The sequence below is a fragment of the Arachis ipaensis genome, chromosome B1 (assembly GCF_059453495.1).
Source record: "Arachis ipaensis isolate K30076 ecotype BB chromosome B1, ASM5945349v1, whole genome shotgun sequence".
Taxonomy (NCBI): Eukaryota; Viridiplantae; Streptophyta; class Magnoliopsida; order Fabales; family Fabaceae; genus Arachis; species Arachis ipaensis.
Window position 1 is genome coordinate 123,730,802 of NC_142436.1, and position 7,477 is coordinate 123,738,278.

The 7,477-nt window shown below is 35.8% G+C and overlaps 1 non-coding gene across 1 annotated transcript; it reads right to left on the bottom strand.

Annotated features, from left to right (window-relative positions):
* Nucleotides 1-3,874: 3,874 nt before the first annotated feature.
* LOC148578222 (small nucleolar RNA R71) lies at nucleotides 3,875-3,982 on the bottom strand. The gene has a single exon (XR_015903381.1). It is a non-coding gene; the product is annotated as a small nucleolar RNA R71 (small nucleolar RNA).
* Nucleotides 3,983-7,477: the final 3,495 nt, after the last annotated feature.

Here is a 7,477-nt window from a genome sequence, read left to right on the forward strand (position 1 = left end):
TATCTAAAACTCCCCTTTCCAACTCCTTCGAACCTCCCAACCACCAACGGAACCAAATGCAAAAAACACAATTATTAAAATAGATAAATCACAAATAGGAATCAAATATAGCAGATAATTGATGAGCGGATAATTTATACCCTTTTTGGCATTATTTTTACATAGTTTTTAATATATTTTAATTACCTTTTTTTATATTTTTATTAGTTTTTATGAAAAAATCACATTTCTAGACTTTACTATGAGTTTGTATGTTTTTCTATAATTTCAGGTATTTTTTTGCTGAAATTGAGGGATCTGAGCAAAAGTCTGTTCAGAGGCTGGGAAAGAACTATAGATGCTGTTAGATTCTGACTCTCCTACACTCGAAGTGGATTTTCTAAAGCTACAGAAGCCCAATTGGCGCGCTCTCAATTGCGTTGGAAAGTAGACATCTTGGGCTTTCCAGCAATATATAATAGTCCATACTTTGCCTGAGATTTGATGGCCCAAACTGACGTTCAAACGCCCACCAAAGACCCTTTTTCTGGCGTAAAATGCCAAAACTGGCACCAGAACTGGAGTTAAACACCCAAACTGGCATCTAAGCTGGAATTTAACTCTAGAAAAGGCCTATGCACGTGTAAATCTCAATGCTCAGCCCAAGCACACACCAAGTGGGCCCCGGAAGTGGATTTCTGCACTATCTGCACTTAGTTACTTATTTTCTGTAATCCCTAGTAACTAGTTTAGTATAAATAGCACTTTTTACTCTTGTATTAGGGAGCTTATGCCATTTTTCACATTTGGGAGGCTGGCCACACGGCCATGCCTAGACCTTTCTCTCTTATGTATCTTCTACGGTGGAGTTTCTACACCTCATAGATTAAGATGCGGAGCTCTGCTGTTCTTCATGAATTAATGCAAGTACTATTGTTTCTCTTTCAATTCACACTTACTTCTTCTCCAAGATATACTCTCATACTTAATTCAGTTAAGTCAGAATGAAGGGGTGACCCGTGACAATCACCCACTATCTTTGTTACACGCTTAGCCAAGATCCGCGTGCCTGACAACCACAAGCGGTCTATATGATGTTTAACGTAGTCATTGGACGACAGCCAGAGTATATTCTCTTGGGTTTCTAATCCACGGACTGAGTCTGTGAGGTTAAAACCTCTGTGGTATAGGCTAGAACCAATTGGCAGCATTCCTGAGATCCAAAAAGTCTAAACCTTGTCTGTGGTATTTCGAGTAAGATCTGGGAAGGGATGACTGTGACGAGCTTCAAACTTGTAAAAGTTGGGCGCAGTGACAGTGTGCAAAAGGATAGAGAGATCCTATTCCGACGGTAGTGAAAACCGATAGATGATTAGCCGTGCGGTAGCTGTACCTGGTATTTTTCATCCGAGACGAGAAATCCGACAGTTGATTAGCCGTGCAGAAACCGTACCTGGTATTTTTCATCCGAGAGGATCATACAGCTTGCCATGGAAAGGAGCACGCATGATTGGAAGAAGACAATAGGAAAGCAAAGGTTCAGAAGCAACAAAGCATCTCCAAACGCTTATCTGAAATTCCCACCAATGAATTACATAAGTATCTTTATTTTATTTAATGTTTTATTTATTTTTTAATTATCAAAACCTCATAACCATTTGAATCCGCCTGACTAAGATTTACAAGATGACCATAGCTTGCTTCAAGCCGACAATCTCCGTGAGATCGACCCTTACTCACGTAAGGTATTACTTGGACGACCCAGTGCACTTGCTGGTTAGTTGTATCGGAGTTGTGAAAAGTGTGATCACAATTTTGTGCACCAAGTTTTTGGCGTCGTTGCCGGGGAATTGTTCGAGTTTGGACAACTGACGGTTCATCTTGTTGCTTAGATTGGATAATTTTATTTTATATTTAAGCTTTTTATTTTTATTTTCGAAAAAAATACAAAAAAATTTAATAAAATAAAAAAAATTTTGTGTTTCTTGTTTGAGTCTAGTGTCAAATTTTAAGTTTGGTGTCAACTGCATGTTTTTAATTTTTCTTAGATTTTCAAAAATTCATGCATTGTGTTCTTCTTTGATCTTCAAGTTGTTCTTGATGATTTTCCTTGTTGATCTTTACATTTTCTTGTTTTGTGTTTTTTGTTGTTTTTCATATGCATTTTCGAATTCATAGTGTCCAAACATTAAAAATTACTAAGTTTGATGTCTTGCATGTGTTTCTTTTCTTAAAAATTTTCAAAAATATGTTCTTGTTGTTCATCATGATCTTCAAAGTGTTCTTGATGTTTATCTTGATATTTAAAGTGTTCTTGCATGTTCCATTTGTTTCAATCTTAAATTTTTATGTTTTGTGTCATTTTGTTATTTTTCTCTTTCTTCATTAATTAAAAAAATAAAAAATAATATCTTTCCTTATTTTACTCATAAATTTCAAAATTTTGGGTTGACTTAATAAAAAAATTTTAAAATTTAGTTGTTTCTTGTTAGTCAAGTCAAAATTTCAATTTAAAAATTTTATCTTTTCAAATCTTTTTCAAAAATCAAATCTTTTTCATTTTTTTCTTAATATTTTCGAATTTCTTAAATAAATTTTCAAAATCTTTTTCTTATTTTTATTTCACATTTTTGAAAACTTTACTAACAATTAATGTTTTGCTTCAAATTAAAAATTTTAAGAAAGGTTCAATCTTTAAATTCTAGAATCATATCTTTTAGTTTCTTGTTAGTCAAGTCATTAACTTTAATTTTCAAAATCAAATCTTTTTAAATTTCTTTTTCAAATCCTTTTCAAAATAAATTTCAATCATATATTTTTCAAAATTTAATTTCAAAACCTTTTTCTAACTTCTTATCTTTTCAAAATTTATTTTCAAATCTTTTTCAATTAACTACTTGACTTTTTGTTTGATTTTAAAAAGTTTTCTATTTCTTATCTTTTTCAAAACCGCCTAACTACTTTTCTCTCTTTCTAATTTTCAAAAACAACTAACCACTTTTTCAAAATTCTTTTTAATTAACTAATTGTTATAAATTCTAATTTTATTTTATTTCTTTTCTTAAATTTCGAATTCTAACTTAATTAATTAAATAAAAATAAAAATATTTTTCTTCTCCCTCTTTTTAAAATTCGAATACTCTCTCTCTCTCATCTCTTTCTATTTATTTCAATTATTTACTAACACTTCTCTTTTACTCATAATTCGAACCCTCTCCCTCTCTATGTGTTCGAATTCCTCTTATTCTCTCTCTACCTCATTCTTCTATTCTTCTATTCTTATACTCAAATAAAGGAATCTCTATATTGTGACATAGAAGATTCATCTTCTTTTCTATTCTCTTCTTTTTCATATGAGCAGGAACAAGGATAAGGACATTCTTGTTGAAACTGATCCTGAACCTGAAAGGACTCTGAAGAGGAAGTTAAGAGAAGCTAAAGCACAATACTCCGGAGAGGACCTTACAGAAATTTTCAAAAAAGAAGTAGACATGGCAGTGGAACCCAATAACAATGGTGGAGATGCAAGGAAGATGCTTGGTGACTTTACTGCACCAACTTCTGACTTCTATGGAAGAGGCATCTCAAATCCTACAATTGGAGCAAACAACTTTGAGCTTAAGCCTCAATTAGTTTCTCTAATGCATCAGAATTGCAAGTTTCATGGACTTCCATTGGAAGATCCTCATCAGTTCTTAGCTGAATTCTTGCAAATCTGTGATACTGTTAAGACCAATGGGTTGATCCCGAGGTCTACAGACTTATGCTTTTCCCCTTTGCTGTAAGAGACAGAGCTAGGATATAGTTGGACTCATAACCTAAAGAAAGCCTGAACTCTTGGGAAAAGTTGGTCAATGCTTTCTTGGCCAAATTCTTTCCACCTCAAAAGTTGAGCAAACTTAGAGTGAAAGTCCAAACCTTCAGACAGAAGGAAGGTGAATCCCTCTATGAAGCTTGGGAAAGATACAAGCAATTGATCAGAAGATGTCCTTCTAACATGCTTTCAGAATAGAGCATCTTATGTATATTCTATGATGGTCTGTCTGAATTGTCTAAGATGTCATTGGACCACTCTGCTGGTGGATCTCTTCATCTGAAGAAAACGCCTGCAGAAGCCCAGGAACTCATTGAGATGGTTGCAAATAACCAGTTCATGTATACTTCTAAAATAAATCATGTGAATAATGGGATGACTTAGAAGAAAGGAGTTCTTGAGATTGATACTCTGAATGCCATATTGGCTCAGAATAAAATATTGACTCAGCAAGTCAATATGATTTTTCAGAACCTGACTGGAATGCAAGCTACATCCGGCAGTACTAAAGAAGCCTCCTCTGAAGGAGAAACTTATGACCCTGAGAATCCTGTAATGGAAGAGGTGAATTACATGGGGGAATCCTATGGAAACACTTACAATCCTTCATGGAGGAATCATCCTAATTTCTCATGGAAGGATCAACAGAAGCCTCAACAAAGCTTCAATAATAATAATGGTGGGAGAAATAAGTTTGGCAATAGCAAGCCTTTTCCATCATCTTCTCAGCAACAGACAGAGAATTTTAAGCAGAGCCTCTCTGACTTAGCAACCATAGTCTTTGATCTATCTAAGACCACTCTCAGTTTCATGACTGAAACAAGGTCCTCCATCAGAAATTTGGAGGCACAAATGGGTCAGCTGAGTAAAAGAGTTACTGAAATCCCTCCTAGTACTCTCCCAAGCAATACAGAAGAGAATCCCAAAAGAGAGTGCAAGGCCATAACCATATCCAAAGTGGCCGAACCTGGAGAGAGTAAAAAGGCAGTGATTTCCAGTAAGGAAGACCTCAATGGACATCCACTGACCACTAAGGAGTTCCCTAATGAGGAACCAAAGGAATTTGAAGCTCATACAGAGACCATAGAGATTCTACTGAACTTACTATTGCCATTCATGAGCTCTGATGAGTATTCTTCCTCTGAAGAGGATGAAGATATTGTTGAAGAGCAAATTGATCAGTATCTAGGAGCAATCATGAAGCTGAATGCCAAGTTATTTGGTAATGAGACTTGGGAGGATGAACCTCCGTTGCTCATCAATAAACTGAATGCCTTGGTTCAACAAAAATTACCTCAGAAGAAACCGGATCCCGGAAGGTTCTTAATACCTTGTACCATAGGCACCATGACCTTTGAGAAGACTTTGTGTGACCTGGGGTCAGGAATAAACCTCATGCCACTCTCTGTAATGGAGAAACTAGGGATCTTTGAGGTACAAGCTGCAAAAATCTCATTAGAGATAGCAGATAAATCAAAAAAACAGGCTTATGGACTTGTAGAGGATGTCTTAGTGAAGGTTGAAGGCTTTTACATCCCTGCTGACTTCATAATCCTAGACACTGGGAAGAATGAGGATGAATCCATCATCCTTGGAAGACCCTTCCTAGCCACAGCAAGGGCTGTGATTGATGTGGACAGAGGAGAGTTAGTCCTTCAATTGAATGAGGACTACCTTGTGTTTAAGGCTCAAGGATCTTCTTCTGTAAACATGGAGAAGAGAAGCATGAAAAGCTTCATCCAATTTTCTCCATACAGAGTCAAGCACAGCCCCCACATTCAAACTCTAAGTTTGGTATTGGAAAGCCACAATTAAGCTCTGAGTCTCTGTGAAGCTCTCTAAGAGCTCACTGTCAAGCTATTGACATTAAAGAAGTGCTCATTAGGAGGCAACCAAATCTTATTTATCTATGTTAATTACTTTTTCATTTCATTTTCCGTTGTTATTTTATGTTTTCTTTAGGTTGATGATCATATGTGAAGTCACAAAAATAGCTGCAGAATTAAAGCGGAATCAAAAACAGCATAAAAAATGGCACACCCTGGAGGACATGCTTACTGGCGTTTAAACGCCAGTAAGGATAGCAGAATGGGCGTTTAACGCCCATGCAGGCAGCATTCTGGGCGTTTAGAAAAACGCCCAGTAAAGAAGGATTCCTGGCGTTTAACGCCAGCCAGGGTATCTGGCTGGGCGTTAAAGGCCCAAAGAGGCAATCAAGTGGGCATTAAACGCCAGAATGGATAGAATTCTGGGCGTTTAACGCCAGGATGACACAAGGGAGGTAATTTTGTTTCCAATTCGATTTTTTTTCAATTTTTCATGTTTTAATTTATAATTTTTTGCATCAAACATATTTTAAACGTTCATCTTTCAATTTCTATTTTCAAAAATTAATAATCTTTCCAATTCTTTTTAATTCTTCTTCAATTATTTTCAATTCCTTCCAAAACGTTTTCAAAACTTACATATCTTTTCAAATTCTTTTCAACTCTTCTTAGTTTTTCTCGTATATAGTAATAAGTTTTTAAAATTAATTGCATCATTCTTCTTCTTCTCCCTTCTATCTTATTTTGCTCGAGGACGAGCAAAGCTTTTAAGTTTGGTATGAAAAAGCTCTGCTTTTTATTTTTCCATAATCATTAATGGCACCTAAGGCCGGAGAAACCTCTAGGAAGAGGAAAGGGAAGGCAGTTTCTTCCTACTCCGAGTCATGAGAGATGGAGAGATTCATCTCAAAAGCCCATCACTAGAAAGAGGATGGAGCAAACAAGAGAGCCTACTTATGGACCTCAACAAGAGCACTCCATTATCCTCCATGAAATCAGAGAGGACCAAAAGGCCATGAGAGAGGAGCAACAAAGGCAAGGAAGAGACATAGAGGAGCTCAAGAACTCCATTGGTTCTTAAAGAGGAAGAAGAAGCCACCATCACTAAGGTGGACCCATTCTTTAATCTCCTTGTTATTTGTTTATCTGTTTTCGGTTTCTATGCTTTATGTTTTGTCTACGTTTGTGTCTTTATTATATGATCATTAGTGTTTAGTGTCTATGTCTTAAAGCTATGAATGTCCCATGGATTCTTCACCTTTCTTAAATGAAAAATGTTTTCTGAAAAAGAAAAAGAAGTACATGAATTTCGAATTCTATCTTGAAATTAGTTTAATTATTTTGACGTGGTGGCAATACTTTTTGTTTTCTGAATGAATGCCTGAACAGTGCATATTTTTATAGTGAAGTTTATGAATATTAAAATTGTTGGCTCTTGAAAGAATAATGAAAAAAGAGAAATGTTATTGATAATCTGAAAAATCATAAAATTGATTCTTGAAGCAAGAAAAAGCAGTGAAAAACACAAAGCTTGCGGAAACAAAAAAAAAAGAAAGAAAAAGAAAAAGCAAGCAGAAAAAGACAGTAACCCTTTAAACTAAAAGGCAAGGGTAAAAAGGATCCAAGGCTTTGAGCATTAATGGATAGGAGGGCCCAAAGGAATAAAATCCTGGCCTAAGCGGCTAAATCAAGCTATCCCTAACCATGTGCTTGTGGCGTGAAGGTGTCAAGTGAAAAGCTTGAGACTGAGCAGTTAAAGTCGTGGTCCAAAGCAAAAAGAGTGTGCTTAAGAGCTCTGGGCACCTCTAACTGGGGACTCTAGCAAAGCTAAGTCACAATCTGAAAAGGTTCACCCAGT